The sequence below is a fragment of the Apis dorsata genome, unplaced genomic scaffold (genome assembly GCF_000469605.1).
Source record: "Apis dorsata unplaced genomic scaffold, Apis dorsata 1.3 scaffold_44, whole genome shotgun sequence".
NCBI lineage: Eukaryota > Metazoa > Arthropoda > Insecta > Hymenoptera > Apidae > Apis > Apis dorsata.
In genome coordinates this window covers 1,027,239-1,041,760 of record NW_006263346.1, presented here as the reverse complement: position 1 = coordinate 1,041,760, position 14,522 = coordinate 1,027,239, and the positions used below count along the sequence as shown (strand labels likewise).

At 28.8% G+C, this 14,522-nt stretch overlaps 1 protein-coding gene across 1 annotated transcript in view; it reads right to left on the bottom strand.

Moving 5' to 3' along the window:
* The window catches only part of LOC116186597 (M-phase inducer phosphatase-like), a 63,594-nt gene extending 50,274 nt beyond the window's left edge, over window positions 1-13,320 (bottom strand). Inside the window, exon 1 of the mRNA XM_031514364.1 lies at window positions 12,889-13,320. The gene's annotated coding sequence lies outside the window, so the exon portion shown is untranslated. The remainder of the gene's footprint in view (window positions 1-12,888) is intronic.
* Window positions 13,321-14,522: the final 1,202 nt, after the last annotated feature.

Here is a 14,522-nt window from a genome sequence, read left to right as displayed (position 1 = left end):
GAAATTACGTATTTTTATTATTAAAGATTCCAAATGTTTATGCATTTATGGAAATTTTAAATGTAATTAAAATCTATGCGCATGATACGATCAAAAAGATATAAAATATCCAAAGTAAGTAAACAGTCTCATTATGAAAATGAAAAATAAATTCAGTCTACGTAATTTTTGTATATATTATATTCCACGTTATTGTAATATTATATTCATTGATAAAAGAAAAATTTACCTCGGAATATAAGAAAATAAGATAATCTTCGGTGAGCAAGAGATAATGAGGTAAAAATTAAAACAAGTTTTATCGAAAATAAACGAATTATCATTCGGCTAACATCGTAAAAGGATTGCAACATTTGAACAGTTATATTATAATTGAAAACAATTATATCGAAAATAAATATGATGAAGAATGTGATTGAAAATAAAATAAATGAACGAGAAAGAAGATAAATAAGGAAAGAAAAAATGTATTCCGTAGACGTCATTATTGTTTGTTTATAAATTACTAATTTTTTTTTTTTTTTATTCTTCTTCATCAAAATCATCATCTCTTATATCACGAATTATCATCCCTCCATCTTTTACTTCCTTGTTATTTCATCGAGCACGTTCGCGCGAAATGTACAGTCATTCGAGAAAACGAACAAGACTTGTTACTCTCGACACGTCCATCGTGCACGAGTGACGTGCAAAAAAAGGACGTACACGCGATCCGAAATGCGAATTAACGATATTATCAAAATGTCCAAAATGAAACAAGAGATAGCGTACAGCCAGTTCAAAGTCTGAACCTGGTAAAATTGAGTTCAACACTTGAATTGCTTCTCGCTCCTTTGGAAACGGATCCTGGCACTTATTTGGCCTCTTCCCAGCTTTCCACCTGGGAATAGAAGATATCTGACTGTCGCGGGGAATCGTGGGAAGTAAATGATACCAATCGAAAAAAATTCTTCGTGCCGACGCAACCCTTCATCGACGAAATTATATCGTAAAATAATACCGAGAGCTGCCTTGGATCGAAAAACATCCTTATACGAAAATAGTATATATATATATTGTCATTTTTTTCTCCATTAGAAAATTTTATTTCTATGGAAAAATTAAAGAAGCAGCATTCGATTTCTTTCGAATCTAATTCTTTTACCAGATGACAATTCGTTTATTTATTGATAAAAATTAATCAGAGTATTGAATACTCCGTGTAACTGTTGATATAAATCTCTACTTCGATTAAAAAGAAGTCGAGGAAGAAATTTTTTCATCGAAAAACTTTTTGTAACTTAAAAATTAGATTGGAAGATATTTAGCATAAGGGGAAAGCCGTTACTGTATTTCTTTCCGTTAAAAAATCCTCTTCCTGTGAAAAAACCGATGAGACATCCGTTTCTTTCGTGCCTATCTCGAATCCCGTTCTCGAGGTCTGCGCGATAACGTCGATCGTTTATGGGAGAGGTTAACGAGAGGATCGTGATGGTTTAATGAAACGCGTTTCACGCGGTTTCAGGCAAACGCGGATGCTATTCTAATCAACCATTCCTCGACACGGGATTCGACGAAAGTGTATTGAGGTATAACGCAAGAGTGTTGGTCGAGAAAGAGGAATATTGATTTCACTATTAACTGCACTTTCATTCATCCGATTTGAAATGGAATTGGAGAGACTTATCTATCGCGTTAAACAGATGAGATATCTTGTTGATTAAATAGAATAGAGAAAAAAATATTTTATTTATATCAAATCCGAGTGTAATATATATGAATTCTTCTTATGACTTAACTATTAAATAAAATAAAATTTTCAAAATATGAAAATATTTATGAAAATATATATATTTGAAGACAATTAAACAACAATTATAAGACTTTTATAAGACTTTCTTCGATTCAATATTCGCGAAATTCTGAGAAATTTATTATATACAATCAGTGATAGTACATATCAATACTTGGAAAGTCGTGCCGAGAATAACTTTTCGCGTAGGTATAAGTAATGCAAATGTCGATTTGCGGAAAGTGGCGAGGAGAAATGTATTATAAAGTAAGAAAGTGAGATGTATAGTGAGCAGACACTAGTGGGTGTATTCGTATACGAGAGATGTGGGAAGAAAAAAGCAATACGAAAGTGCAAGTCGTTTGCGTAACGCGAAGTTACTTAAGGCAACGTTCACACCGTTTATTAAGTCGATAACAAGTTTCGCGTATATCTGTATAGTATTACGAACCTTGATAACAGCTGTCCTCATTAATTAATATTCCAAATAACGTGTCCATTTTAAAATTGAAACGATCATTTTGCATAACATGTAATGTATTAATTATTAAAATAAATAAGCATTGGAAGTTGTAGAAATAACAACTGGAAATAAGATAGAAAATAAGAAAATTGAAAGAATGTAATTAGAATGCATAAATATTAAATCTCATCAACTGACTATAATGGTAACTCTTCGATATCTCTCCTTGGAGAATATAATCCATAGATATATAGTGGAATATAACTTAAGAAAATATTCCATGTTATTTAACTTGTCTCCAATCTTCAATTTGAAATCTCGGCTTCTGCAACACTCTCTACATAAAGATACAATATCGGCATGTATTTATTAATAACTTCCAAGCGATTTGTAAACATTTATGGTTAGATATCCGGCAGCAATCGGTGGCCCTATTTCTCCAATGACGAATTCATTCATCTTGGAAAAAAACATTTTCTCGATCTGTTCGAATTAAGACAAAGACGAGCCACGAAATTGCAAATGAAACTATGTATAATATATTTCATGAACGAAGTATCAAAACCAATTTACGACCATTATATGTTTATATGTAAAATGTCTATTAATGGTTCTTCTTGCAGTTCTTAGTTTATTGACCAGCCATAAAAATATTGGTCGTAATCTCTCAACCTAAATATTCGAACGTCAAAAGGACATATTATACCGTGATATAAACGGTAATTAAACGAATTAACAACGCATCCGTCAAATCAGCGGATTAATCTTATTTATGCCTTGTTAAATCGATCGACAAGCGCATCGTGGTTAACTCGATATTTAATGAACGATGCTATACACGTTAATCACTTTGATTTTTTTCAAAGGCTACGGTGGAGAAGATTTAACTATAAAAGGCGTCTAATAAATCTCGATTAACGCGATCACAGTGGCAATGAAAAGTGAAATTCCCTAGAAATTTATGATATCATTAAAATCGTCTCGTGAGTGAAAGTATTTTCTTTAATGAATATTCCATTCGATATTTGATATTTCATTTTTCAATATGATTTTTATAAAATGCCAATAATCCTATTTATTTTAAGTTTTTTTTATTTATTTCTTCTTCATAAAAAATCAATCGTCCATCATTTTATTGATTATATACTGTTATTATATACTGCTACTATCTTTATTCGAAGACCATGTACTAAAAATTGGGATATTTTAAATGAGAATAAAATTATTTTTAATCTATCTATTAAAAAAAAATTCAGAATGTAATATTCAAATTAATTATTATTTTACCATTTGTTTACACTGATAATGAATTTATAAACTGAACTCTCAAGCGATGCATGATTTATTTTTTGGAAAGTTAGGTTAACTCGATAAGTTTATATTACTGCAGATTTCAAGACTTGAAAATTAAACTTTAACTAAAATAAAATATTTAATATATTTTTTTCTAATATTTAACTGAATATTTCCAATCTTTTTCATATATTCTAATAATATAATTCTTATCAAATTCCAAACAATTATTTATTGCAAATTTTCGATTTATTTATTCACATTTTCTTATTAATTACTAACTAACCTATACGAAACGTGAATCGAAATAAATTTTCATACTATATTGAGAAATCGACTTATATTGAGAAATTTCATAATCGATTCACACTTTCGTCAATTTGATTATTGCCAAACTTCACTCCAAACAGTGATGCGAGATATCATATAGCTCTTTTCTCGAGAATCGATCAGAATCGATACAATTCCTCTTTAATCTCAATCGAGCAGTCGATATTAGAGAGAAAAGAATTTACAAATGGCCGCTTGACAGAAAGTTATAATCGTAACACGAAAAATTGTGAAGGAATCAAAGAAACTTTGTTACTATAATCTTCCAAAAAGAAAATAGTTGATGTTTTAACGACTGTGCATCCAATCAAATGATCGTCCGTGTATTCTTCGTCGACGTTTTACTCGTGGAGCAACACGAATTTCAGTTGTAAATCGAAGTACGTACACACCAAAATCCATTTCGATACGAGTATGTACGTCGTACCATAGCAGTGAGTTGACCATTCGAAAGGAATGAGGATAGAAGGAACGGTTAGGCCAGGCCAGATATATTTAACCTCTTCACTGCGCAGACCGTACGTAAGGAGCAACACTTGCTCTCCGCGATTTAAATAAATGCACGCGTTCCGAATACCAACCATTGTTTCACTCTGCAACACGACTTACTTATGAGAACTTTTATACGATTAAATGTTCCGTGTTCCCGTAATAAAATAAAACACTATCCCTTTCTCTAGAAATGCGTTTGATGTTGCTATTTTTGATTCGTTATATGTATCGTCTATGGTAATGTATGAAATTGCATTATTAAATATTAAAGAATATTAAATTAAATTATGAATTTTTAATTTATAGGACGCGACTTTCAAAAAAATCACAAAGTTTTGGAGAGTTATATTTATTCATATAATTATTTATGAAAAATTTTCGAAAGATATATTTAAAAATATGTTTGAAAAAAATTAAAACTTCGATACATCAATTAAACTGAGATGGTTTTGAATAGCACGTGTTTGTTCCGGAAGTAAAAACTTCAAAAATAAGGTTATGTATATATCTTTATTTTCTCAAAAGAAATTATATTTCTTTTATATTATCAATTGATATATTTTTTAAAATTATATTTTATCTTTTAAATTTTTTCAATAATATAATTACTTACATATACAATTAAAATTAAAATCTTTATTCTATAAAAATAATTCTGTTTGACAAAATTAGTATTAATTTTTTAAAAAGTATCTATATATTTTTAATAATTTAATATTTATTATTTGAAAAAATAATATTAATTTATTATTAAATTCATTTTTTTAACAAACTTGAATATAATTTTTTATAGAATAACTGAACATCGTATATGTAAAAATAATTTACTATAAATTAGTTATATCATAAATTAAGTTACTATATTAATTAATTTTTTAAATTTTAATCAATTTGTAAGATATAAATGCATGAATGATTCATGATTACTTGATTTTGAGAGGATAAAAATATTTCTACCTAATATTTTACATCGCCTATGTGACATCTGTTTAAACACAAAATTCACGACATCCTGAAAACGTTCGAATAAATCTTGTCTTTTCCCTAGTCTATAAATGGATCCAATTTGGTATAGACGAAACCAGCGTCGCGTCACTGTCAAATTTGAATGTAGTTATAGTGAGTCATTGACTTTAACAGCTGTACAATTTCTGATTCAGCAATTATATACGTTGTGAAATTTGATTCTTTACTAAACATTTAGCTATGCTTCCGGATGCTTTGCTTTCATTTAAATATCCTTTTCTTTTTCTTTCTTTTTTCAACGCAAAAATTGAGGTTAAGGTCATTTCTTTATTAATAGTCTTCTTATAAATATTTTTAATTTATCAAATTTTATGAAATTTTTTTTTATTAATGTTAATTTGATTATATTATTATATTCAAATTTTAAATTTTTAGGTTTTCCTGTTTAAAATGTGATTTTTCGAAGAATAAAAATAAGATTTCTATATCTTACAATATGTATTGTAAAAAATTTGTTTAATTATTATGAAACTGAAGATAGGAAATGATATTTTTAATTAATATCACTTGAAAGATTTCTATACAAAAATTCTTGTCTATATTAAATCAAGATCAAAGTTGAATTAATTCATTTAACACATGAATAAATAAAAAAGAGATTCAAAGTTTCACGCCTTGATCCTGAATCTGAAATAAGCAAAAAGTGAAATGATATACATATATAGAACCATCGAGATACATACACAGGGAGAAATCCCGATGATAAAAATAGACTCAAACAGCCGTGAGGACCCTTTCGTCGGGTCTAAGTGCGTAAGTGGCGTGTGGAGTGGTTGACCAGTTGGTCGGAAGTGCACACTACCCGCTCGATGGGACGTCAGCACGAATCGTGACGAAAGGATGTAACGTCGATTGAGGGAGAGAGAGAGGGAAAGAGAGAGAGATAAAGCGAGCTAAAAGAGCGAGCCATAGAAAGAGAACGAGAAAGACAAGCTCTCGATATTGCATACAGACTAGGGAGGGCCAGAGGGAAGGGGGAGGTTTTCCTTTTTAAAAGAAACGGGACACGCCGTGATATAATCGCGTAATCGTTGCGTCGAGAGAAGTCAAAGGCACGAAGCATGCACACGATCGTTTCGGGCTCCGGTTCAACTCGTGATTCCGGCTCTTCTTCCCTTCTTCTTCCATTGTACATCGCAATGAGGAAAGAACAAACGAAAGAGAAAGAGACGAAAGAGTCGATGAGCAGCCGCCGTTCCGTTCCTTACGAGTCGTGCTTCAACTTTCACTCTGATCTGTTACGCCTCGACAATATCCCGCTTCGTCCTCCCACCACTACTCAACCATGCATCTTTCCCTCCATTTACCATCGTGTCGATCCTGTTCTGATTCCCCGTGTTGCGAGGGTACGAAGCAACGAGACGTATAAACGCCATACGTACACCACCGATAAGCCAATAGGATTCCTAGCTGTCATTGACTCCACTATATGACGTCATATAGAAGCGACGCGCATCGATAGTATAAGATGAAAGGGATGCAGGTGTACGGACAAATAAATCGAAACGAAGTATGTATTGAAATATTTGGCAAGGATTTTTATCAGGCTGGTTGACGATTAACGAGAAACTGGGATAAATCATAGGAGATGGATTTCTGTACTGTGGTGGATTCATGCGAAAAAGAAACCCTCTTACAATTGACAATGATACACCGGTACTCGGAACTGATTTCACCGAAGCGGGAACAATGCCCCTCTTGTCTGCCTGCGGTTAAGTAGACGCCACGCCGTTTCAGAATTTTTGGCACAGTTCCTATACCTTTTCAATGACAAACACGGTTTTCTGCTATTTTCATTTCTCTTTTCTTTCTCTTTGTTATATCGAGCTTGATCTCCGTGAATGATTTCTTTTAAGTATAGGAATGACCCAGAAATGATAGTATAGAATAATTATAAAAAAATTGTGTACAATTATCTAATATTTAAAATGAATTGAATTCTTCTATATTGCCTATATTATAAAATAATTAATAAAAATATCGATTGGAAAAACGATTTTTTCTTTTTTTTGTATTATGATCTAATCTTAAAAAATCTTTTAAATTATGAGATTCCTTAAGATTAATCATAATACAAAAAAAGAAGAAAAAAAAAATATGCAAATTTAGAAAAAAAATTAATATTATCTCGAGATATTTTTCTATCGATTTCCATTTATACAAATTTCCAGCTGTTTCGCAGTTTATTATGAACTTAAGCATGCAAGGCGAGGCAGTAAATTTCACGATGAAGAAACAGAAACGCGTAGTAAGTGCAGGGAACGAAAGAAAAAATTATCGCTGTGAGCCAGTCCCAGCTCGGAGTTAAAAATATGGCCAATTAAAGACCCACACAAAGCTGAATGCAAGGGCCAACGTATTGTGGCTTGACAAATCCGAGATGGAACAGGCCCGTCGACTTTCCCCATTTGTTTCCTTCTGAATACGAAATATCTTTGTAATTTATTTCTCTTCATCTGCTCTTCTTTTTTTATTTCTTTAAAAGATTTATCAGATTATCCTTTGTATGTTTGAATTTAAAATATTTTCCATTTGTATCATATAATTTATATAAAAGAAACTAAAGATTAATATAAAAATTAATCTTCAATTAATAAAAATATATTCTACAGTATTTTAATAATATTTTAATAATAATGAAATTGTTGTCTTTTAAGTTAATAAGAGGAGAGTTATAGAAATTAAAAATAGATGATAACTAAATGAAACAATTCTAAATAACTCTCTGATAACAAAGAATATCAATTATATATATAAAAAGAATAAAAAAATCTATATGATTTTTATAGTATTATATTATAAAAATAATACTAAAATAATAAAAATAACAATTAATTTAAAAATAAATCTTTTCATTCGCAGCATCCGAGCTAATTTCTTTACGAATACAAAGAGATGTGTCAGCTTTTTTTTCACGTTAATTTGAATATCGCCAGTATTTTCGTTTTTAACCCGAATAAATTATTCAAAGAGACGAATTTTTCTGACCTGTCCAGCGACTGATTCCTTTTTCATTCGAGCACCAGTTTTCGTTCATGTTCCGGTCCTCCGTGGGCATCTACATATACGCACACAACAAAACATGTGGGACGATCGAGATTTAAGGCCGGTTTCGAAGATTTAAGATCTAGTCGCGTTGCGTTACGAACATAATTTATTTTTGCAAAGTGTTGCAGGACTTGACACGAACCACTGGTAGGAAGAAAAAAAGAAAAAAATACACGGTTGAAAGTTGAAAAACAAGTCTGAGGAAGAAGATAAACTTCTCGATCAAAAAGAAGTCCTGCATTTTATATCGTTACTTCTCTGAATTCTTGGTAATATTTTAATTGTGAACAATATTAAATGTAACAAGAATAAAAATGCACTTTTGACTAAAATTAGCAAATATATTCAGAATATTCAATATATTCAGAATAATGTACAATAATGTACGTGATTATATTAGAAAGAAATATATGAAATATTTAGAAAAAAAGGTAAATGATAAAAAGATTCATTGTACTCAAGTTTATTATTTCTTTTTTTACTTTCTACTACAAATTTGAAATTGAACAATCCTTAGAATTGAAATATTAAATTCAGACTTAATATTTTCAGTATTTATCTAACTAACTACTAAATAAATATTTTTCATAACTTGTTATTGATATAGATAACACGATTTACAGGATCCCTTGTCTTTCCACTTTCTCTGCAGTTCAAAGGTAATAGTAATTGGTCATCCAACAAAGTATTGGCTATTAAATGATCGGAGGATAAATTATTTATAATATTTTAATCTAAAATACATTTTCAGCATTTTCTTATCTATACAATAAATAAATACAATTGTGAAAAATGCGAATACGATCGAAATTTATTATTTGGTGAAAAATTTTCGAAAGATTCAATAGGATCGTGCTCGAGCATAAGAAAACTGATCGAAAAACAAGCCTATGGTGTTGGTCTGATTATGAATCCTGCAAGTTTTAAGGTTCAATCGATAACGAATCTAAATATTGGCTTTGTCTTTTATCAGCGTGCACAATCCTGAAAGTAGTAAAGTACCCGACCGATCGTAATTCTCCGTATATCTTATGTATACACAGGAAAAGTCATAAAACTGAGATGGCGGGAAATAAGGTCATCGGTGCAGTCACCCTTGCAAATCCTATGATTCAAAAAAAAAATGGAAATTTTAATAACAATCAATATAATGATATTTTTTTCAATTAAATACTAGAAAAAGAAAATTAATTTTTTAAAGGGAAAAAAAAGATCTTCAAACTTAATTCCTACAAAATCTCTAAGATACGAGATACTTTAATGATATTGGAATCTCTCAATTCTAATGATATGTATGAAAAATGTTATGAAAAAGTTGAGAATTATCGGTTAAGATGAATCTTTAAATCTTTCATATCTTTGTGAAATCGATTATTTTTATCGTGAGAAATATCAAAGTAAAAGTTGTTTCTATCTCAATTTATTGATAAAATCTCTTTACAGTACTGTGAACCTAATAAATGGGATTTTCTTATGATTTAATTTCAATAAACGATAAAAAAATGAGAATTATAGATTATATTTAGGAAGAAGAAAAAGAAATAATATTATATTTTATTGTATTAATATTCTATATTCTAATATTAGAAGATTCAGTTGTTTGCTCAACCCTCTTCTTTTACTTATCAGCTTCACTAAATCTCCGCAGTTAATAACACCAATTATTCGTTTTTACCCCCGTATAAAATGATGTAGAAATTTACCGATCCATCGAACGCGATGGATAAGATTAACGAGACCTGAAAATGCGTTCCGTATACGTGTTCTAGCCGAGAGATCGATTGTCGTACTGCGACACTAGTGTTGGAGAGTTGGCACAACTCGAGAGTTGCTGTTCATGGCTAGCCCTGAGATCAAACTCCGGACCACTATCGAGATCTTCCAAGATCTTTCTCGTTCGAGAGCAGTTTCATTAAATTTAGATCGCGTGTATCATTCGCGCTCTTCTAAATTACTCGCAATTAATATCCTTATATATGACAACGTGAAAATTAATTCTATCAAATCTTTTCATAAAAGTGAATGACGATATTTTATATCATTTGATTTATTTTCTTATTAATTATAAAAATCTTTATTATTGTATTTTATTGTAAATATAATTTTTATTCTATTAAAATTAAGTTTAAAAAACGCAAAAAAAAAAAAGAAAAGAATAAAAAATGTTATGGAGGAAAGTGAAAAAATTAAAGGGATAAATCGATATTCAAATAAATATTAATTAATAAAAATATTTCTATTCAAATTACATTTAAATTCAAGATTGTATCTGTCATTCTGTTTATTCATACAAATATATTAATATTTTAAAATATAAATAAATAGTTGCATAGCATTTCATCATTGTTTCATTAAATAATTTAAAAAAAAATTTATATATACTACTAAAAATCTGTACTATTCGAACATTTTTATTTCTTTTTTTTCGTAGTAAAATCAGAAATCAATAATATTCAAATAATTACAATAATATTTTATTAAAATAAAATTGAAAAGAATATTTAAAATTACTCCAAGTATTCTCATTCAAATAAAAACAATAAAAATTTATTAACATTTTCATTATTACATGAAATTTATTGTACTTTTCTTAAATAAAAATATTTATTAAATAATTTTTTAAATTATTCAAATTATCTTAATTTTTATAATTATATTTTTTTATATTTATATCAATTTATCAATAGTAAAGATCTTATGGTTTTTTTCAAATAATAATTCATAAAGAAAATATATAATTATTCTATTACGAACATTTTTTGATTAAAAATTTAAGATTCGATAATTTATAATTATCTTTTTCTCTTTTTTTTATTTCTTTATTCTTTATTATATCTTTAAATTTTTTCCGCGGCCCGTTAAAAAAAAAAGAACTAAATCACGATAAAATTCATTTTTTACATCTAATGTACAAATGTGACTATCATGAGACTAAATCGACTCTATTTGAGTCTATATGAATAAAATTATTGAAAATTGTTTTTTATTTTTTTAATTACATTTTGAAATTAACAAAATGCTAATATAAAAATACATGAGATGAATACAATCAAATATAGTCATTTAGTTTTCTAATTAAGGAGAATTTTTTCCTGAAAATTAACTATAGTGATCATTTGCTCTTCCAAATAAAATTGTAGAGATAAATGAAGACATGAAATAATTGAATGTTTATCATGTATTTAATATTAATAAAAATGTTTTATCAATTTTATTAACTTTATTAACTTTTCATAAAATTCTATAATTTTTATTACAATCGTAAAAAAAAATAATATATTCTTTTTTATCGAAAATATTCCAATATTTCATATTTAATTTATCAATAAAATCTCAATATTCTTGTTGGTAACTAAAATTAAATATAATTTATAATTTCTTTCAAGTTTCAAATTATCTCTTCACCATATAATCAACGAAAAAAGATTTTTTTTATATAATTTTTGTCTATAGAAAATAACATGAATAAGCAGATAAAAAAACGGATATTCATTGCATTGAAGACACATTTCGAATACTATGCCATGTACCTTACGATTATATGATATAATTATGCACAGTTTCATACTCTTTTGTTGCTAAAAGCACTACTAATAAATTATGCGTACACGCAAACGCACTAATTGTATATCCATCTTTCAAATATATGTATAACAATATTCACTTTGGTAGTGCATATATAAAGTCACACAGTTACATAGCAAAAACAAAACCCTTATTATTAAATACACATGTTAGTTTGAAACAGATATCTTTTTTTATAAATCGTTTAGTTTGCATTTTATTTTTTTTATTTTTTTGTAGTATGATTTTTTCCCTCTATTTTCTGTTAGTAAATTATATAAAATTATTTAATATTCTTTCGGAGTTTATATTTTTAATTATTTTTTTTAATTACTTTTATGTAAAACTGTATTGTAAAACTGATCTATTTTTACGTATTTATGAACTATATTACGTATTATAATGAACTAAAAGTATGTAATAAGTATATACAGAACAGAAAATGAAACAAAGAATATATGATATTGTTTCATCTTAATATTATTTTTGTTATTTTCGTTATGTTATATTCTTATAACAAATATCGAAATCAGAAATATGTATCTTCGCGGTAAAAACAGTATAGTGTTTTTCAATCGAAATCCTAACCTACCTCGAATTCTTTTTTTCTCTCATCATTACGTCACTTTATCATATCCTGAAGCTATATACTTGCATACACGTGTGAAAACCTTACCCAATGTTCGTTCTTTTTCTTTTAAACGAATTCGTTGACAATATCTAATTGAATTGAATTTTCTAAGCAAAATGAAATATCCTTTTATAAAGACAAAAGAAACGCGGGGCAAGGACTATACTCTTTTTAGCAAATAAGAAGTTATGACATTTCGAAACCGATAAAAGAAATACAATATATTCGTATGTGATAAATTTTATAAAATAAGAAACTTTTAATACTTACCATGCAGAAGAACTTCACGTCGGCGTTACGCCCGCGCACGAAAACAATCTAGAGATGTACACCAAAAAATCCGTAAGCGTGTGTCCGTGATCCTGTTTATCAGGAAAGGTCTTTGAAATGAAGTTTTGTCGTTTCTCTTTGTCTGGTTACCTTAGATATGGATGGATAACCGGCAAATAGAAAAACCTCACACGCGTAGTCCTGCGGTAGAGAATAAAAAAAGAATATTACACGATAAATCGAAGTCAAGTGCAATACACACACGAACAACCGCACGGCGCGCGGGTTCAGCGGCCGACTGAAAGGATGCAGTCGCCTTTGGTCCGCCATGGTCCGCTCACGGACCCCTGTGGCCCCTCGTGGTCCGGCCAACTCCCCACCATACAACGACACAGAGACAAAGCAGCTGCGCGCGCACCTACACATTTTTTGACCCTCCGTCATTCTCCCTTCCCTCTTGTCCCCACTCCAGCATGCTTAGGCTCGATTCATCGCGTACCTAAGTTTCTTTATTCGTACACACATGCATACTGCCTAGTAATAGGGTTGATCCAGGAGGAATTTATATTTCCAAAGTATTCGATAACTAAATCTTATTCTTTGTAAAATTTAAATATATATATTATTCATAATATTTAGTAAGAATCTGAAACAGTTATAATATTCAGTGTATGATAGATAAATTAAATGACTATTATACATATAATTATCAAAATAGCTTTATTTGCTATTATATATATATTGCTATGTGTATAATATATACATTTATTTATATATCTGTTATATAATTATATTTTTTAATTGACTTTTAAATTACAAAATAACTTAAATATAATAATATGATTCTCAGGTGATTTATTAAGATATGAAGAATTCCTAAAATATTATTATTATTATTATAAAATATTATTATTTATATTCATAATTGATTTTAAATCATCAAAATATTGAAAATGGATCAAGAGGATATTGCTCCCATCGCTATATAATAAGGCGCCATACACATCACTACCCAGGAGTCCTTAGTCGACACTCTCACTCGCGTTACCTCACCCCCTCTTTTTCCTTCCTGCAGACTCGTCATAGGCCTGTTTACACCCTGTGAGAAAGAGAGACTATTACCGGTCTGGTAGCTTATATCGATGTAGGAAAAAGTATATACCGGCCGATCCTATTGCATTGGCAAAATTGAAGTAACCGCGTTGTTTTGTATGACGGACTATTAGTAACAAAAAACATATATATGATAACAATCTTTTAATATCTTCTATAACATATTATTTATGCAATAGAAAATGTATATATATATGTATAAAATATAAATTTTTTCCACCATGAAAACAGTACAACTTATTTTACTTGGTAAATAGGATCGAAACTAACCATATTAAGTAAGATTATTATTTAATTTTTTGATTGATACAATAATAAATTATAAAATTTTATTTATCATTGTATAATTATTCATAATGTTATTATTATTATACTTCACAATTATTTTTACTTTTAAATAACATAAAAACTATATTGATAGTATATATATATATATATTTAAATAATAAGAAGAATTTATAAAGAAGAATTTTATTAGAAAACACAATATATTTTTTTTTCATTTAAATAAACGAATGATT